General features: G+C 39.5%; 1 pseudogene; it reads left to right on the top strand.

The window, feature by feature from the left end:
* The first annotated feature begins 16,617 nt into the window (after positions 1–16,617).
* On the top strand, positions 16,618–17,052 carry LOC147416495 (uncharacterized; annotated as a pseudogene).
* The last annotated feature ends 4,020 nt before the right edge of the window (positions 17,053–21,072 follow it).

The following is a 21,072-nucleotide window of genomic DNA, read 5'->3' as shown; positions in this document are numbered from 1 at the left end:
CCGTGGTATTCAGTACTATCCTTGGTTCTAATGCTGGTTCTTTGAGATTTGGTCTGTGCTCATGACTAGATTCTGGCTCTTTTAGTTCCTGGTTTGGTGGGATTACTTGTGTTGGCATGACGCGGATCACATCCTCAGGTTTTGCAACTGGTGGTTCTAGTAAAGATTGGGCTGTTTGAATCATTTTCCTGCACATTTCCAATCTTTGCTTTTCTAATTCCGCATAGGGATATGTCATCCACCTCTGTTCTTGGGTTTGGTTTTTTTTTGAGCCTCGCATCATAGGATTTCAAGAGGGCATCTAATGTCTCATTAACCTTCTCTGCCAACACAGATCCTCCTGAACTAGCACTTCTCGGTTTCTCATCCGTGGATGGTTCTTCTAGAGGTTTAACCATCTGTGTAAGAGAAGGTGCCTCCTTTTCCTCATGTTGTTTTATCTTCTCCTCAGCTTCGGTAAGCTTCTCAGCTAGGGATTTTTGCTCTCGTTCCCTACGAGATTTCATCCTAGTCTTTCTAGATTTCCAACTATTCGTTTGCTCTTAGTTTTCTGACTAGGTGCGTCTGTCTTTGGTTCCTCATCTGTCTTTGGACTCGTGTCACTTTCCGTGTTCTTTGTCTCTGGATTCTCATCAGCTTTCTTTTGAGCTTGTGCTCTCGTAACTACTTGAACTGGTACAACATTTTCATTTTCTGAGCTACTAGGTAGCTGAACAATCCCTGATACATTTGTCGTGATTTTCCTGATTTGGTTTAGGTTTTTCGGGCATTCGGGGATCAAGTGAGTGATGCCACAGTCAAGACAATAAGCATTTACTTCAGTGATCTCCGTATGAGGACATTGTTTGACCAAGTGGTTGTCACAACTTTTGTGACAATCTGTCTCTGGTTGAGGAGATTCTTTTAGCATTTCCTCTTGGCTATAAGCAAGCTTTGACCTAGATAAGCCGCTATTCGCAATGTCCTTTCATCCATTTCATACCTTCTTTCTTTTGACTGAAACCCAGGAGGTGGAGGTTGTACCGGCCTCACCACTCCATGTGTTTCTTTCACATTTTGTTTCTCCGAAGGGTAGTACTTACTTTGGTTGCTATACCACATTGTAGCTGGTACTGGCGTTGGTTTATTTGATGCTTTCATCATTGGCATGTATCTCATGTCTACCTGCATTCTAGCACCTGGCACTGGAGGTTGTTGTCCTAAGACAAGCTATGGCGAATTCCCCGTAATGTATCTAGGTGGAGTAGGTGCTTCTGGAACAGGTTGTACATACCTCTCCCTAGCATTTTCCATGCTATAATAGCACTCTGCCCCCGTATGGCTCGTCCATTTTCTCTCAATTTCACACCACTTCGGCTCTCCCGAATCAGACCTTACAAGAGGAATCAACATCTTGACCAAGTTGTCGATGAGCTTTTCTTGATCAATAGGTGCCGTTGGCTTGGCAATGGACTCACTTATCTGTGAAACACTATGCTGAGAGGATGTGTCATCTCCTTGACTCTTTAAGTCCTTTTCTTTGTATGCCTCACAATTATCCACTAGATAAAGAGCTTCTTTGATCAACTCGTTTAGCGTCATCCTCCTTATCATATGCAGATCCTTCTGAAGGCCCTCATCTCTCATTCCCTGGATAAAGATCAGCATCAGTCGTGCTTGTGTAGGTAATTCCGCTCTTGGACAGAGCTTAATATATCTCTTGAGTCGTAATGATGCTTTGCGTACTGATTCATTCTCTTTCTGTTTGAATCTATGGATTTGCGAGACCGTGTCGTGAGCAATGCCTTTTGGCAAGAACTCTTCAATAAACTCCTCAAACAGCTCATCTAGGGTCTCAAATTCCCATTTTTCCACCGAGTCGAGCCATGTAGCTGCATCATCTTCTAGAGTCAATCCAAATCCCGCAAACTGTGTCGCAAAATCTGAAACTTCCTCTGCTCTAATCACTCTTCTAAAAGCCGCTACGTGATCTCTCGGATCTTCATCTCCGGAGTATTTTCTGTTTACCCATTTCTGGACTTGGGATGGTCTAACTTGCCGATTGTCTACAAGTCTAACCAGAGACTCTCCCAATCCTTCTCTCGTTATCGCTCTTGAAGGGAATCCTGGTGGCTCTCTTCTTAGAACTCCTATAGGAATTCTCGTGTTTGGTGGAGGCATTTGTGGTCCTTCATTGACCAAATATCCACCTCTTTCTAGTACAGTCTGTGGATTTGTGCTTTCTACAACTCTGTATTCTCGTCCATACTTGTCGACAACTATAGATCTCCATTGACAGTTGACTCCGTATGTGTAGACATATAAGAGCTTGTAATCCGTTATCTCTTCTAGGTATGGATCTGAGCACCTATAAAGATTGACCTCATTGTCCTCAATGTATCTATATAGTCCTTCACTCTCATGACCAATCATCCAAACTCTCTCAACAAGATGGGTCTTTATCAATTGCAAGTTTGGAAGATCCATTGTGGGAGTCCAAATTCAATTTTGAAAAAATATTTGGGATCTCTGTGACACTGTGAACACTCCTGTATGGTCAAAAGTACCGTTGGACCCTAAAACTGGCCTAGAGACATCCTACGCGTAGTATGTCTATATGCTCAGAATTTAACAAAATTTGGTCCAGAGACTCCCCTTAAGTCCAGCAACACAATGGTATGCTCAGATTTTTATTTGGATTTAAAAATGGCCTTGAGACATCCTACGCGTAGGATGTCTTTTTGCTCAGAATGACTTGAAATTTTCACCCCAGCTTCTCCTTGGTGTGCTGATCATAGTGGTGTGCTCATAAGTTGGTTTGGAGTGCTAAATCAAGTTTGTAGACATCCTACGCGTAGGATGTCTTTTTGCTCTGTTTCAGCTCAAACTTGCACTGTAGCTTCCCCTTGATGTGCTAAACTCATAGCTATTTTTACTTTTTGATTCTGACACCTATAGGTTGGTCAAATGATCAAAAATCTGTTCCAAAAGCCTGATGTCTATTTTGATGAATTCCTAAGTCAAATCAACTCCAAATTGGACCAAATTTGACTAGGAGGCTTGCCTAAGGCTATACAACACCCTGCTATGGTCACAGTAGAACTTTGGTTTCAGAATTATGCCTTAGACATACTGCGCGTAGGATGTCTAACTGCTCAGAATTGCCCCAAATTTGAACCACAGACTCTCCTTATGGTGTTGATCACTCTGGTATGCTCAAAATTAAGTTTGGAGTGCAAAATCACACATATAACATTCTACGCGTAGGATGTCTTTTTGGCCTGTTTGACCCCAGACTTGTCCCACACCTTCCCCTTGATGTCGTAACCCAGTGGTATGCTTAGATTTGAGTTTGGATCTCAAAAGACCCAAATTTTAGCTGTTCTAGCCTTTTTCAGTCAAAAGTGTTAAAGTCCGCTTTGAACCCAATTTTCTCACCCAAATGAGGTGAAACCCCTTTGAGTCACTCAATACAACATTTAGAACATGCCTATGGAGTCATCCTATGGTTTGGTCTCAAAATTAGGCCTTGGACACAATTTGGGTAGGATGTCTGGCAATTCTCGTCTTTTGGCTTTGATCTGTCAAAATTTGGTCAAATTTCCACTTTCCAGGTGAAAATAGGGTAAAACCTACCCTCTGAACCCACTAGTCAACTCAGAATTTCAAAATTTGGTCTCCAGAACCCTCTTGAGACATCCTACGCGTAGGATGTCTATGTTTACAGAATTGCAGGTTTTCTTCACAGAACCCTTGCAAATGCCCTTTTATATGCATAGCATCAGTGAGTCATACAAAAATATCCACAAAAGCTTGTTTATTGCATTTTTACCCTCAAAAGCACACTTTTCCGTGATTTCAAATGCAATCAAGCACTTTAGCAAATAATTCAGTGATGAATAGCTCTAGATCAAAATTGGATCACTTACTTAAAGCTACTCCTACAAATCATATGGGGTTTTGCATCTATGAGTAGAAAAACGCTTCACTTCCACACACGGACTAGTAAACGCTTTTATCACCTCACAAATCACTCGACCACCAACAACTACTCTAATCCACATATCCTAACTAAACCTATCTAGTCGCAGACCCTCGGCAAGACACACGCTTCCTGGCTATCCACTTGATCTCAAAGTTTGAAGTATATTTTCACTCAGCCATTGTTAAACAATAGACAAAGGAGATGGATTGAATTGCTGGCTGAGTATGATTTTGACTTGAAGTATTTGTGTGGGAAAGAAAATAAAGTTGCAGATGCATTGAGTCGTAGGCCCATGTGTAATTTGTTGACTGTTGTGCGATCCAATTTGATTGATGAGATACAAGCCGAAGTTGAAAATGATTCTTTCTACATGCCTATTTTGCGTGAGAATATTGGTGAGATGTATGAGAACAGGTATCACTTGTATAAGGGAAATCTGTATTATTATGACCGCTTGTGTATTCCTGCAAATTTTGCTTTTAAGAGTCAAATTCTGCATGAGTGTCATAATTCACCTTTTTCTGGTCATCCTGGATTGAATAAGACATATGAAAAGATTAAAAGTTCATTCTTTTGACCGCGTATGAAATTGGATGTTAAGAATTATGTGTGTGAGTGCTTTCAATGTCAACAAGTTAAGATTGAATATAAGAGGATGCTTGGTGATCTTCAACCCTTAGACATTCCTTTATAGAAGTGGGAGTCTATATCCATGGACTTTATCATTAGACTTCCTACTACTCGTGGAGGGTATGATTCGATCTTTGTGGTGGTAGATAGACTCACAAAACAAGCTCACTTCTTTTCTGTAAAAATAACTGATACTGCTTTGACCATTGCACGCTTTTTTGTGAAAGAGATATTTTGTTTGCATGGCATGCCCAAGAGTATAGTGTCTGACAGAGATTCTAAGTTCACTTCTCATTTCTGGAGAGCAACTTTTGACTCTATAGGTACCCAGTTACACATGTCTACTTCTTTTCATCCTCAAACTAATGGGAAAACGGAGAGAGTGAATCATATTTTAGAAGATATGTTACGAATGTATGTCAATGAAAACCAATCTAATTGGAATGAATATCTGCCTTTGGTTGAATTTGCATATAACAATTCATATCATTCATCTATTAGGATGACTCTGTTTGAGGTAATGTATGGCTACAACTGTCCCACACCTATTAATTTTCTTAACTCGAGGAACAAGGTAGAACTGTCACATGAGATACTTGAGAAAACGGATAACGAGTTGGCCAAAATCAGAGGGAATATTAGAGAAGCTCAAAAGAGACATAAATTGTATTATGACAAGAAACATCATGTTGTGGAGTATGAAACTAGTGACATGGTTTTCTTAAAGGTTATTCCCGAGAAGTCTCATTTGATTCTTGGAAAGGATAAGAGATTGTCTCCACGATTTGTTGAGCCGTTTAAAATTTTGAAGCGCATTGGTTCATTAGCTTACAAATTGGAAGTGCCTTCTCATGTTAAAGTGCATCATGTATTCTATGTGAGTTTATTGAAAAAGTATGTTCCTAATGTGCATCATGTTTTAGAGGACAACTCTAAGTTGAAAGATGACAGAACATTGACTGTAGAACCAGACTTAGTGCTAGATAAGCGTGTTAAACATCTAAGAAATAGAGACATTGTAGAAGTTTTAGTTAAGTGGCATCATGGGTTGATCTTAGTGTTTTGCAAAGAGAATTTTTCTCTCTTTCCAACTCTGAGGACAGAGTTAATTTTGATAAGGGGAGAATGTAATAGGACTAATCTTTGAAGTTCTTAAAGTCGAAAAGAATGTAGCAGGGCATATCTTTCGTTTAGCACGATTTGAAAGATTGTTGAATAGTCTATTAAATAGAGCTTCTATGAATGAGTTGAGATATTAAGAGAGAACATATATTCTTTTTTTTAAATAATACAGTAAAGACGGATTTGATAAAGATTAATGAATAACAGATAGTCTGTCTATGAACAGTAAAATTGAGATTTTTATTAATATCAATGTTTTATATGTGTTTTAGTTCAAAATACATGGGTAGGCTTAAAATAAGTTGAAAAAGTAGTGGAGACCCAAAAATAGAGCTTTTATGAGTCGCGACCTAAAAGTTGCGTTTTTAGCCAAACAAAGACGTTTTTCACAATTCTGTTCGCGATACCTTGTAGACTAGACCTATTTCCGTCGTTTTGAGTACCTGGATTTCTCTGTTCTGAGTTCGTTTGTAAAAGTTATGATGAAAACAAACAGCAGACAGCAGCAGTGTAGTATACACAGGGACAGACAGACATACAACAATATACAACTCTCCCTGCTATCAACCAAGAAGTGGATTTGTTTCTTCATGGTAGACTATTGCAATTGAGATTATGAAAGTACATAATTATGTTTGTTTACTTTGATTATCATGTTGAATTGGTTGCACGAGTATATTCTTTTGGCTATTTTGTAGGCGATGCAGAAATCAATGTGTGAAACAGGATCTGTGCAAAGTGTCATGATAAAAATCTAACCTTCACGGGTCGCTTAGCGATCACGTTCTTATATTATTCTCGCAGGTATAGTTGGTGCGAAAATCGTGCAGGCTTTTCGAGGAAAAGAAGGATAAAAGCACGATGGGTGGTGCGTTCGGGGATCATTCACAGATCTCCTCTTCTGCAAGTGCGAGTGCGAGTGAGAGTGAGACGCTGCATGCAAGCGGATTGAAGCTCAGGGGTGGTCGGGAGGTTAGAGCGCCGTACAACGGAGTGCGCCCATATTCAATTGCTCCTCTGTTGTATCAAAAGTCTGCAGAGATTCATTATACAAAGATCTCTTTCTCTACCTTTTGCTGTCTAGCTCTATTATTCCGTTCCCCTGACAATATCCTTGCGGTTGTATTGACTCTTGTTTCCTCCTTGACATGTATTGGTTATATGATAAGAAGGGTTCTGAAAAGTTGTCATTTCGGAATAGTGCTTCATTAGTATCCAAATCAATCAATACCCTATTAGCTTTCATCCATGACACTGCTAAGATACACGGCGTTGCTGATTTACTTGGTGGCAGTACATGGAAATTTGTAGTGTAATGGTGTGCCTGCACTGTGATTGGTATTATAATAGACCACAACGTGGTCACCTCATCGCCCGATGCTACTTTCAACCGGTGTGTCTCTAGGATCGTCCTCATTGGTCCAAGTTTCTGAAAGAGCTCAAAGCTGATGACGCTCAGCAAATTCCAACATAGGTATGTAGTCTTCCCAATTGGTTTGCTTCTTACTAACGTATTCTCGTAGCATATCCTCTAGCAGTTGATTAACTCTTTTGGTTTGACCATCTATTTCTAGATGATCAGCCGTACTTAGATTAAGTTTATTTTCCAACTTTTGAAACATATCCCTCCAGAAGATATTATTGAAGTTTTGATTTGTGTCACTAACGATACTAGTTGGAAGACCGTAGAGTTTATATATATGCTCTACAAATAGCCGTGCTAATTCAGGTGTCTTATTCATAGTCTTAGTGGGAATGAATTGACCCATCTTTGTGAGACGGTCTATAATTACCCATATGGCATCATGGTCACGATTTGTAGTAGGTAGTCCTACGACAAAATCCATAGAGATACTCTCCCACTTGCCTTGTGGAACCTCTAAAGGATGTAAAAGGCCACCTATCTTGATGTGCTCTACCTTATTAACTTGGAACCCCTTGCAGTATTGTAACTTACAATCATAATGTTGAAGGATTTCTGCCCATCTATATAGCTTTACGGCCCTTCAAGTCCGTTTGAGTAGTAAATTATTTGATACTCTCATGGTCAAAAACTACTTCAAACTTGGCACCATATAAATAGTGTCGCCACTTTCCTAAAGCGTGAATTATGGCATAGAGCTCTCTCTCATAGACATAATAAAGGCCCATAGGTCTTCCCTCCTGGAGAAGTACCGCACTAGTTTCTTTATCACTATTATCGGTCTCTACCACAAATGGCTTATGTGAGTCAACGATTGCTAGGATGGGAGCAGTGGCTATAGCTACCTTGAGCTGTTCAAAACTGCATTTTTGTGCTTATTCTCAAGAAAAGGTCTTACCTTTTGCTTTAAGTTGGTCCATCATAGGGAAAACAAACTGGCATAATCACGGATATACTGTCGTTAAAATCCATCCATGCCTAAAAATATTTAAAGCTCCTCAACCGTGTTGGGATGTAGCCATCAAAGAATGGCAGTGACCTTGTCAGTGTCCATCTTGATGTGACAATAAGAGATCACATGACCAAGGTAATGTATCTCTGTTTTAAAGAAACCACACTTGCTTTGCTTCGCATACAACATGTGATCTTGTAGCTGTTCAAACACTAATTGTAAGTGTTCTATTTGTTCATCTTCACTCTTACTGTAAATGAGAATGTCATCAAGGAATACCACAATAAGTTTTCCAAGATAGGGACATAAGACACTATCCATGAGTGTCATAAATGTAGCTGGAGCATTGGTTAGACCAAAAGGCATAACCAAAAATTCAAAATACCCGAACCGTGTTCTAAAGGCAATTTTGGAGATATCTTGCAAAAGGATACGCACCTGGTGGTATCCTGAATGAAGATCTATCTTTGTATAGTATCTTGCCGCATGGAGTTGATCAAACAACTCATCCACTCAAGGCAGATGATACTCGTTCTTGATGGTTATGGCATTTAATCCGCGATAATCTATACACATGCGCATAGTACCATCTTTCTTTTTTACTAATATAATTGGTGATGCCCAAGGCGAAGTGCTAGGTCTAATGAAACCACGGGCAAGGTAGTCAGCCAATTGACTCTCAACCTCCTTGGATTCTCTACCACTCATACAATAAGGTGGTTTACTCACCAATTTAGTGTCTGGCAAGACATCTATGACATGCTGCACATCACGTGTAGGGGGTAAACCCGATGGTAAATCACTTGAGAATACATCACGATACTCCGTAAGTAAGTGAGTCAGCTTTTGCCATGCAGAAGGAGAAAGTAAACTAGAGTTATGCTGGGATGGAGAATCTTGTAATTCCTGTAATGTTTGTTTTACAACAGTTGCATGTTGATCTATAGAATTAAAATTGAGAGCACTTTGCTCGTTAGATTTGTTAACACTTTGTTTATCATTAGAATTCATTGGACTTTGCATACCATTACTAGAATTCGACATGGCTCCAAAACATTCCACCAAGGTCAATCATAGACTTGACTACATTGGCTGAAGGATTTGTAGCTGCTTGCTCCAAAACAGGGGTCAAACACAATACGGTAGCTTAAATCTACAGATTTAAACAGAAACAAAGTGAATCTATTAGGAATTGTGCAACTCAAATGAAACAATACATTGCGAGATGCCCAGAGCTAGAGATACCTGCAGAAAAATGACTAGTATCATTGTTTCTAGAGGGGATACTAAACAAAGAACTTCATGCTGTACTGTATAGCAAGAAGCATACAACTCTAGAAGAGTGTGTGTCAGATGCTATTGACTTAGGAGACAATTGTGATATTTTCATTGAGGAAGATGTCCCTAAGAATAACCAAAGCAAGAAGACAACATCCACCAAACCAACACAAGTGGGAACGGCTCCTGCAACATCACTTTCAGCCATAGAAGACATGCTCAAAAGGATGAATGACATGATGAATAACAAGTAAAAAGCACCTATGAGAGTATCAGGACAAGGGATACGTCAATAGAGACAACCAATTAGACCGCAAAAATGGTGTGCAATCAAGGGTAAGTGGACCAACCGTGAGACCAATGAGTGCTACTATTGACCAAAGTATGAAGGGAATGTTTAGTTTGTGCCTATGAGGCCACAAGGACAACCTATGTACAGATAGCAGCCTAATATGGCCCCAGCTCAAAGACCACTGATGGGTATGGAAAGACCTCAACCCGTGTTGGGTCAACAACCTCCATATCTGGGACATGATGTAGTACCTGTAAAGTACATGCATCCAGAGGGAGTCATAGATGAACAAGCACTAGTGCCTGTTACATCCTATGCTCAGCCTAGTCCATCTACAGTAACGGTAGACAGAGATTGGTATAATTCACATCCACCACCAATGGAAGAACCTGTGACTTATACTACACTAGAGCTAGCACCAATGTATTATGTAGCTAATCAAGTTGTAAGGCCTCCAATGGTAAGACCCATGATTAAGCCACAAATTGGGAACTGTCATAAATGTGGTGCAGATGATCATTGGAAAAATAAATGCCCAGAGCCTAACAAGAACCTCAAGCTAGTTGAAGCTTATTGCTTACAATGTTGCAAAAAGGGAGGACACTTCCCAGAAGATTGTCCAAAAAATCCTTTAAACAAGGGTAAAACAATAGTGAACTTAGTCCAAGTGATACCTAGTAGCTCTTGTGAGAGTGAACCCATTTTTCCAATCAAGGTAATCACCAAAGCCTAGGCTAAGAAAAAGAAACATAACTCCTCTGATGATTTGGAAAATAAAAAAATTTCCTCTCAAAAGACCAAAAGAAGTAGAAACAAAAGGTATGAGATGAGAAAACGAAAACAAAGGGCTAAAAACGAAGAGAAAGCAAAGAAGCTATTCCAGGAAAAGGTGAAAGAAATTGGAAGCGAAATCAAAGAAACCACCGTGAAATCTGGAGGATCAATTTTGGTTGACAAAATTTTTGAGCCTATTAATGCAGCCTTGGAAGCTTACCAAGTGGGACTTAAATCAGGCCAAAACATGGAAAACAAATGGAAAAACTATCCTTCTCTAGACATGGAAGCAGCTAAGCTTGAAGCATATCAAAATTTGGTAAGAATCACGCAAGAGATGCTGGAAAAACAAAAACCCAAGCTCGAGAGTATGGCAAAACCTAAGAAGCTTGTGATAAGAGCCAATAAAGAAAAATCCAAAGTGGTGGTAGAACCCCACCTTGAAACCAAAGAGCCAGAACTTATAGTGTCAGACAACAAAGATGCCTTAGATGGAATTCCATTCGCAGAAGAATCCTGGCCAAGACACTTATGTGAAAAAGTTAGAGAGATCAATGATGGGAGCCTAACTTTAAATTCAGCTGCTATAGAGGAAGTTTGGTTAGACAATCTACCTCCTGATATGGACGTGGATGTACAATCCTTGTATGGGGATTGCGGATCTGAAGCTTTGAAATGTCTAAACCATTGACCTTGAAAACACTACCCTCTTACTGGGAGATAATGAAGATGAATCCATAGTGTGTAAAACCACTCAAGTAAAAAGAGTGGAACAGACCCTAGAAGTAGACAACATCCATTCAATCATGTCTACACCCATCCAATGCACACTTGCTTTAGGAGAACTATTGAAAATCAGGCCATATTTATGGAATGATCTACAGAAAACTTTCAAGAAGGTGGGAATAACAGGGCTAATCGCAAAAGAATTGGAAAAATTGAAACACAAAATGGATACCAAAGAGATTCGATGGGTTCCAATGAGAAAAGTTGGAGAATACTACGAAGGGGAAGAAGGAAACACAACCCTTCCAATGAAATATAATGACATAGAAAACATGGCAATGCTGGATAGTGGGGCAGGCATAGCCATAGCCACAAAAGTAGTATGAGAGTCCTGGGGACAACTAGCCATTAGACAAATTCGCATGAAATTGCAATTGGCTGATGGACGTAGCGAAAGACCCTTAGGACTACTTGAAAAGGTGATAGTTAATTCGTGTGGAACTGAATATCAACACACTTTTTCCATAGTAGACTTTGGAAAGAAACTCAATTACAAAATCATATTGGGAAGACCTTTCATGCGACAAGTACAACACATCCAAGATTGGAGAAACAATTATCTGTACTTGAAGCAAGTGTGATCAATAACAAGAGTTAATTTGAAAGATCACACTTATAGAGATGTCATGAAAACTCCCATACAAGAATTTGAGTCAGTCTCTTCAACTGAAACTAAGCTTCCATCTTGGTTGAACAAAGACACTCCTATTTGGATGTACGGAGCTTCAGAAAACGAAAGCTTAAAACGAGAAGAATGTATCTTAGAAAGGGATTGCACAGACAAATCCTATGTACCTTAACCCTTTCCAGAGCATTTGTTTGAGCCATTTGAGTGGACTCAAATTTTAGCGACAATGGAGGTATGTGTAAATACATCTATGCCTACTCAATTTTGCAATGAGGAAGGCTACAACATAATTCCCATCCAAATTATCTCAACCCTTCGCATTGAAGACGAAATTTTGAAACCCAAGAACTTGATGAAATCTCAACAAGTCTTTTCAAACCTCTACTATGATGCAACAGATGAGCTAGAAGAACATCCAGCTACCTCGGATGATTCGGGGTTGGAAAAATAACATGTAAGAGCTAAGCTACTCATGAAAGGAGGGGAGGAAAAGGATTTTGACTTTCCTAACCAGAAACCAAGAAGACAAAAATGGTATAGAAGAAAAAGAGACACGAAAAATTTGAAAGCCAGACCTATGCCATCAGTCTCCAGTAGAACACGGTTTCTAATGCAGATAGAGACACATGATTGTGTCAAGGACAAAATCACTGGTAGATATCCTTTAAACAAAAATACAAAAATGTTAAAAATAATGAGAAAAACAAGAAAGGAAACTGAAGCAAAACCTGTTAGAGAACTACGAAAATAGGGCGAGTCCTACCAGGGGCCTGAAAACGCAAAAAAGATAGATCTGGCAGAACTAGGAGAAGAGCCTAGACTAGCCTACATTGCAAATGACCTTATGGAAGAAGAAGAAGATCTTTTATTAAGCTTATTGAAGGAATACCGAGATATCTTTACTTGGTCTTATAAGGATCTCAAGGGTGTTAATCCAGAAATCTATCAATATACCATTCCCATGAGAGATGATGCTAAACCAAGTAGACAAAGGCCATATACATATAATGAAACATTTGCAGAAATATCAAAGAAGAGATTGAAAAGGTAAAGGAGACCGAATTCATTTATGAAATGGAACACCTCGATTGGATGTCTTCCATTGTGGTAGTACCCAAGAAAAATGGTAAATTAGGAGTGTGTGTCAACCTCAAGAATGTGAATGCAGCTACCATTAGAGACAACTTTCCTCTTCTAACCATTGAGCATGTTTTAGAACGAGTTGCAGGAAAAGAAGCTTACAGCTTTTTAGATAGCTATTCGGGATACAATCAACTTTTTGCTGATCCCAAAGATAAGCATAGAACTGCCTTTGCAATGGAATGGGGTATTTTCGCGTATCGGGTTATGCCTTTTGGGTTAACTAATGCTCCTACCACCTTCCAAAGATTAATGAGCCATGCTTTTAAAGAATATCTTCACAGTTTCTTGGAAGTATATATGGATGATCTATGCGTACATTCATCAATCCAAGTTGATCATTTTGAACACCTCAAAAAAGTATTCGAAAAATGTAGACTTTATAGGATTTTCTTAAATCTGAGAAGTGCACATTCATAGGTAGACAAGGAAAAATTCTTGGACATATAGTGTCTAAAAATATCATAGCTACTGACATGGATAAGATTCATGTTATTGCTGATTTGCCTAGAACAACAATAGTCAAGGGGGTTCAAGTCTTATGGGACATTGTGGATATTACAGACGGTTCATTTACATGTACGATATAATTGCAAAACCTATGTACAGCTTGATTACACACTTTGAATGGACTGATGAGTGTGAAGAATCCTTCATGAAGCTTAAGAAAGCTCTCACTTCAGCTCCAATATTGAAAGCACTAGATTGGAATAAGATATTCCACATACATGTAGATGCTTACAATTTCTCCATTGGGTGTATACTAGCTCTACCAGGAGACGTAAAAATTGATTTTCCTATATCTGATATGGCAGAAAAGAACTATATCATCACCAAAAGTGAAGGACTCGGAGCCGTAAAAAAGTATAGACATCACCTATTAGCTAACAAATTTGTGTTCTTTGTGGACCACCAAGCCTTATTGTATTTGGTCAACAAGCCACGCAACACAGTAAGAATAGTGAGGTGGTTCATCATTCTTCTGGAATTTGATTTCACTGTAGTTGTAAAAAAAGGGCACTACACATCAAAAAGAATATCATTTGTCAAGGATTGTTTTAAGAGAACCACTTAAAGGAGTAGATGATGATCTACCAGATGCATATCTGTTCTTCGTGAAAATGATACCTCGATGGTCAAAAAACATGGTATCATTGATGACCATAGCTCAAGTGGATTTGCGAATACCATTTTTTATTACAATCAGATTAATTGAGCAATTGGCTATGTTCAATTACTAGATGGAAGGCTATACAAAAGAAATCGAGATGGAATATTGCTTTTATGCATTAATCATGAGGAGAAGACCCAATACCTAAGTCAAGCACATATTATCATAGTAGGACTTCACTTTGCGGAAGATCAAACTATGCGACGGATTTTGAGACTTGGAGCATCTTGGCCAATTATGAGGAGTGATGTTCATTCTTTTGTGAAAAATATTGTCCTCGGTGTCAAAACAAACATCCATACCTCATGTAACATTGTTCCAAATGTCACCTATTCCTAAGTGGAGAAACTACATAAAATGACCATTGGTCATAAAGGGTTCTTCATTAATAAAATATCCATTAACTTGGTTTTTTGTTGCATATTCCATAGGGCAACCCTATGTTGCTACCTATTATTTGTAATAAGTAAATGTGTTTTAGGATCAATCTCCATTATAGTTGTACATGAAATCATACTTCGCCTTACATGATACACTTGGGGTATCCTATAAGAATACGTGGAAAACAAGTTGAGTTACAAAAGTGGATTCTTTTGAGAGTCTATCAGAATATTGCTTCTTGGTAAGATGAGGAGTAGACAGTCCATGTCTATTTAAGAATTATACGAGTTATTCCTATATCTTATCTCCTGTATATTATTCGTTGACTTGCCAATTCACACAATTATTACTCCTACTCAAATCTCTCATGCTTAAATTCTTGTTGAGACGTGTCAAACATATCAAATTTGATTGTATATCATGGGATTACATGTGTATGCCTTTAAAGCGCTAGAAGGGATACTTTTGTCAAAAAGATGATTGGCACACTACAACATCCATCAAATTGTGGAGTTTAAGAAGTTTTGGGGATCCCTCTATGTTAACCATAGATAGTTCACAAAATGCTCCATCTTTCATGAAGAACAACTCTACTTTTGGAATAAAATATGCATGTGGAAGGTAAATGTACCTAAGGACTTAAACTTAGAGTGCCAACCTTTTGTTTTCTTCTATAAGTAAGCCCAAAACACCTATCAATAGCTTGAATTATATACATCTATAAGAAGCACTCCAATTTTTGGAAGAAATTGCTTGAGGAGATAAAGAGTTAACTTTTGCTCAATTAGAACATCTTGCTTGAGATAATCTACTATTTGCTGAGAAGAGAGAAATAGGCTTTTCTCAATTAGAGCGTTTTGCCTGGATAGGTTCTACTATTAGTCAAGAATTTTTCTTAAGATAGGTTCTACTAGTAGTTAAGTAGTGAGAACAATAAGTTTGCTCAGTTAGACCATCTCACTTGAGGTAGGCTTTACTCTTAATTTGAGATCTAAGTAGAGAAAATAGAGGTTTCTCTTGGTCGAAGGGACAATCTCCTGTGAAAATATTGACTGCAATCATTCAATTTGATTTTTGCTACAAGCACATAATTATTGTGTGGGACAGTATTTGAGGTGATGCAAGTTTAGAGAGGAGAGCATTACTATTCTTATGGAGAGTTATTTCATTGATCAATGTTTTTAAGGACAAAAACACTCCTTTAAGGAAAGTAATATTGCCACAAAGACAAGGGCATGACTATGTTGGCACACGAGTCAATTGAGCATCCAAGTTAAGTGGTCTCCTCAAGGTAGGCCAAGAGAAGGTAGGCTAGGAGGTCTGTAAGAGGAGAATGTTTGGGTGGACAAAGGCATGTGTTAGTGCTTGGTCCTCAAAGTTCTCACCTAGAAATGTTGGTATCAAGGACTAAGTCCGAGAGGGAATAGGTCCATTCGAACTACTCCCCAAGTCAAGTCATCAATCAATCAACACCTAGTGGCTATCAAAGCATGTAATCACTATATTCAAACTCAACTAGCTGTCAAGCAATATGGATGTTTCCGTTTCCTCATTGTAAATGTGACCTTCTACTAGCATAAATGGCACTATAATTAGTAGCCAACAAGAACACCAATACCCACATGGAAGTTTAACCGTAGAAGGTTCGGGATCGATGTTCACATATCTTTATAGTTATCATGGGAGCAATGACTCTCAACGTTGGTGGAGTAAAGCCATGTGAATACATCAATAGCCAAGGAACACACACAAACATGAGGAACAAGTATTTCATTTGGCATTTTAGCTTGGCGTATGGTGGGAGATAATTGAGGTTTGGCAGGGCGGATTACGAGGACGTAATTAGGAGTATATAAAGCGGGTGCTGTAAAGGCTGGAATAGTAGTGCCCGCAAAACTGTAAGCAGCAGTGAGCACATCGAGCAGCATTTAGGGCTAGAACCCATCTTCATCATCAACAATGGCAATGGGGAGGGTGGAACTCTGCACAGGTATAAGAATATGGCACGTCTGTGTGCTATAGTCATATCATATGTCGTAATATTATTGATCTCCTTTTCTGGCCACCGCAGTGGCGATGGTGGCGGCGCTGCTGCTAAATATCAAGGAGGGGACCTCCGTCGTGCAAGCAGCTACGCCGCTCAAGTGCAGGCTGCACGACCTCGTGCTGACCAACACTCCCGTGGCGACCGGGCTGTGCGAGTGGGAGCTCGTGAACAACTGCCCCTGTGAGGCCTTCAACATCATTGCAGCCTGCCAGGACCGGCGCTGGAACCAGAAGATCATCAGCCGCTTCGCCATGGAGGTGGACGTGCCCACCTTCGGCCACTGCACTCTCCTCCCCAACGTCAAAGTCCAACCCGTCTCCTCCGGCCTCCGCTACGGCCGCACCTACCCCTGCGCTGGCACTCTTCCGCTCTCCCTCGTCAATGTCGCCTTCGCCAACCCCTGCCTTTGATCATAGACTGGTCGGACCACTCGCTCCATCAACATACCTCTTTGTGATCCTTGAACGGACATCCCATTCTTTCTCTCTTGGTCCAGAGTGGAAATTTCATTTGCCTACATAATTGTGAAAATCTCTCTCTCTCTCTCTCTCTCTCTCTCTCTCTCTCTCTCTAACTTAAGTACTATATTACATTTTGTTACATGTTTACATCACGATGAGGAATTCCATCGTGTTATTCTGTTGAGGAACTGGCAGTGTTGCACAGTCCTCTAACAATTTATCTCGAATCATAGACCAAGGCAGTTGGAAACTGTGAAAGGTGTGTGTATCAAACAAAGCCGAGTTTCTAGCATTTCACAAAAAGGATAACACCCAAAGTCTCAGAGAAGCAATACATAAGTCTAAACGTGTAGAACCCATTTGAATTGTTCCAAAAAGCAAACTATATTTGGAAACTTAGTCTTCCAATGCATCATACAAATATCATACAAACATATCCACCAAGCATATATTGTAGGGAAGTTCCAAAATATGTGCTTCGTTGTCTCAAGGGGGCATTTTCCATTAGACATTCTCTTTTTGGTTAACAATTCATCATACATCAGATAGCTTCTTCAACCACCAACATTGATCTAGAACTCGCAAATCTTGTTGCATCTGTTCTCTATCTAAGGCTAAGGGATCAAGTATAGATAGAAACTTTTGGTTGGGGAGGTCCATCAATTTGTTGAATTCTCTGGCAATGCTCAATCTTTGAATCTTTGATTAAATCGATTGCAAGAACAAACTTTAAAATTGCTGACATGTGTACACAACTGTCCCCAAGTAATTTTGAGCCCATTTCCTAGTCTGAATCTTCTCTTAGCCACCATAAAGGCAATAATATTTATGTTAGAGTAACAATTTGATTGATTGGGCTTAACCCTCTTATGCTTTTTTTCCCAAGTAAGAAGCAGGTGGTTTTTTAAACCCAAAGCTCCACCAACAAGACTCATACCCTAAGGGATTACCTGTATATCTGACTCTACCATCCCAAATCAACAAAGCACATTGTTTTTTTCAAGACTTAACCAGCATATTAGTAGTATTCTCACACAATTGATGATGAGTAGCACAAAACAATTTGTCCCATGCAAACATATCCCAAACACCATGAAAGTACACAACAAGATTATACATCAATTTGTTTCAGTAAGGTTTCCCTACTAGCCAGCATGTGCATTTGCAAATGAAGGATACCCAATCCTCCCAAGTGAATAGGCAATGCCAAATGCTTCCAGGTGAGCCAAGCTACAACAGAAGATCCCCATAAAATCTCAGTATTTTTGATGTAAATCTCGCAACTGGTCAAGTATGAAAGGGAAGAAAACAAAGCATATAGAGGAAAGCCACATAGCTTGCACAATCCTCAACCTAACATGAATTGGCCATTTAGTACAATGCCACAAAGCCATTTTGGTTTGGATTTTATCCTCAACCCATTGTGTCCACTATTTTGCAAATACATCAACTCCTAGAGGATAAACAAGGTTCCTGAATACAGTTTCCCTAAGAATTCTCTTTTCTTGCCAAATCAAGCTATGAAAATTATTGTAAAGTCTAGGGGAGACTAGAGCCTGGAATCCACCTCCCAACCTCGCACTATAGCCCCTTCACCCTAGCTGGATTCTTTTACCACATTGTCTATTCCGGCCCTTGGCCCAGTCCAAGACTCTCTGGCCTTGCCCTTGTCCTGACAGTACTCCCCCCTTAAAGAAGAGTTTTAGTCCTTGAAAACAAAAGTGGGAAACTTCTTCTTAAGAACACTAATGTTTTCCCAAGTGGCACCTTCGCCAGGTCAATCTTTCCACTTGATTAAAGATTATCGACACACATGATGACGTGTACGTAAATCATGATAGTCGTGAATTTGTTCAGGTTCATGCGGTAAGGTAAGAGGTTCACCGAAATCGACCTGAATCTTTTGATCAATGGCATTGTCCGCCCTATGTAACTGCTTACGTAAACGGCTTACTGTAAACACCGGATGACACGAGCATGTGTAGGTAGCGATAATTTGTAGGCACGATCATCCACTGGCTTGAGTATTTTGAAAGGTCCATTATATCGTGGAGATAATTTAGGTGTTGGCCCAGTTTTCAGACTTTCTGAATGCTCTGGTACACGTAAAAATACTTCCTCCCCTTCCTCAAAGCTAACTTGCCGACGTATCTCATCAGTGTATTTCTTATACCGATCCTGCGCTTGTCGGATAATCTGACGAGCGAGTTTCAGCATATCCATGTGGTCTTGGAGAAAATCCTTACCATGTTGAAGTTTTTCGGTTGCCAATACCACTGTAACAGGTGACCTAGGTTGAAAACCATACATGAGCATGAAAGGACTAAATCCAGTCGTGACATGCGTAGCACGATTGTAGGCAAACTTGAGAATAGATAAATATTCTTCACAGTCTGATTGTTTCTTGCTAACGTATGCGCGTAGCATATCCTCTAGCACTTGGTTAACTCGTTCAGTTTGACCATCCGTTTCTGGATGATTGGTTGTACTGAGGTTTAGTTGTGTACCCAATTGTTTAAACACAACCCTCCAAAAATGACTATAAAACCTGGGATCATGATCACTGACAATGTTACTTGGCAAACCATACAACTTGTATAGGTTTTCCACAAATAACTTAGCTATTGCTGGAGTCTTAATCGTTGATTTGTTTGGAATAAAATTACATAGTTTAGTCAACCGGTCTACGACCACCCATACTGAGTCATGACCTCATACAATGGTTGGTAAACCCACAATAAAATCCATAGATATACTTTCCCACTTACCATTGGGGATCTCCAAAGGATGTAAGAGTCCTCTTGATTTCAGGCGCTCTACTTTGTTAACCTGACATGTTTGGCAATGCAAGACATAACCTTGAACAAAGCCATGTAAACCTCCAATAAAAGTGTCGTCGTACGAGAGCATAAATCTTTCTAATACTCGGGTGCCCTGCACTTGGACTATCATGACATTCATAAAGAATTTGGAGTCGAATGTCTGTGTCCGTCGGTACACAAACTCTCCCCTTATGGAGTAGGTACCCATTGTCGATGGTGAAATGCTTCCATCGCTGTAGTTCATCACTCGACAGAGAAGAACTATGTATGGAGGTTAACGCTACACTACCTTCATTGGAGTGAGAAGGATCCCTCATTTTTACATGGCTCCACACTTTGGAATATGCATCATCATGCTCATATTTTCCCTTTAGAAAATCCAAAGATTCATTAAGAAGTTCCATGAACAAGAAAATTGATCCCCGGTATACGACTAAGAGCGTCCGTCAGCCACCACATTGTATCATCCTTTATGATACCGGAGCTTGGCGTCATATTCTTGAAGAATCTCAGTCCACCTGGCTTTTCCATTCTTCAAACAAGTTTCTTGTGTAAACCATTTGATGCTTTCATGGTCAAACACAATCTCAAACTGAGCACTATACAAATAATGTCTCCATGTTTTTAAAGCAGACACTATTGCATAGAGTTCACGTTCAAAAGCAGAGTAGTTCTGCTGTGCTGCATCAAGCTTATTTCTTTCAAATGCAATTGGCCACCTGTCTTGTAACATGACTGATCCGATAGCACGGTCATTGGCATCCATTTCCAAAACGAATGGTTTCAAAGAATCTACAATAGCTAGTATTGGAGTTGTAGCTAATGCATCCTTGAGTATATCAAAACTATGATGTCGAACGGGTCCCCACTGAAAAGCTTTGCCTTTGCCTTTCAGTTGATCCGTCATGGGAACATCAATATTAGCATAGTTTTTAATGAACCTTTGATAAAAACCTGCAAATCCTAAAAGAAATTGTAGCTCTTTCAAATTTTTAGGAGAAGGCCAATGCCAAATTGTATCCACTTTGGATTGATCCATATGTAGCCCATTAGCTGAATTAACATGTCCAAGATAGTGAATTTCTTCTTCAGAAAAAATCACGCTTAGATTCCTTGGCATATAATTGATTTGTTTGTAACAATTCAAACACCTGCCTCAGATGTTGTAAGTGTTCTTCTTTAGAAGCACTGTATACAAGAA

The sequence above is a fragment of the Adiantum capillus-veneris genome, unplaced genomic scaffold (genome assembly GCF_014529385.1).
Source record: "Adiantum capillus-veneris isolate H3 unplaced genomic scaffold, ASM1452938v2 Hic_scaffold_904, whole genome shotgun sequence".
Lineage (NCBI taxonomy): Eukaryota > Viridiplantae > Streptophyta > Polypodiopsida > Polypodiales > Pteridaceae > Adiantum > Adiantum capillus-veneris.
This window is presented reverse-complemented; position numbering and strand designations above follow the sequence as displayed.